The following is a 392-nucleotide window of genomic DNA, read 5'->3' as shown; positions in this document are numbered from 1 at the left end:
CTGCAATCTCCTCTCAGCCAAGACTAAAGAAAATGTGGGGCACAAAGAATGTGAGACTGAAACAGTTAAGTGACTGAATATGGAGCAGGGAGGAAAAAACCATGTAGGAGACATCCAGCTGCTCTCATTCTATATGGTTTTCAACAAGTGGATGGAAAGGGACAACCACTAAAAGCCCCTTATATTAATATCAACTTTATGGAGATCTACCAAGCACCTACCACTGGTTTTCAATGGAAATAGCTAATTGCCTTTATTTCCATCGATTACTTGTGCCCAAGCATTATGGTTTGGCCTCAGAACAGCATTTCTTGTCTGAGTCATCTCCACCTTGGCCCGGCTTTGCAGTTTGCACCTAGTGGGGATCATGTTAATCCCTTGTAGTCTGATCC

This window comes from Nuphar pumila, chromosome 4, assembly GCF_984573655.1.
Source record: "Nuphar pumila chromosome 4, dmNupPumi1.hap1.1, whole genome shotgun sequence".
NCBI lineage: Eukaryota > Viridiplantae > Streptophyta > Magnoliopsida > Nymphaeales > Nymphaeaceae > Nuphar > Nuphar pumila.
Note: the sequence above shows the minus strand (reverse complement) of the source record.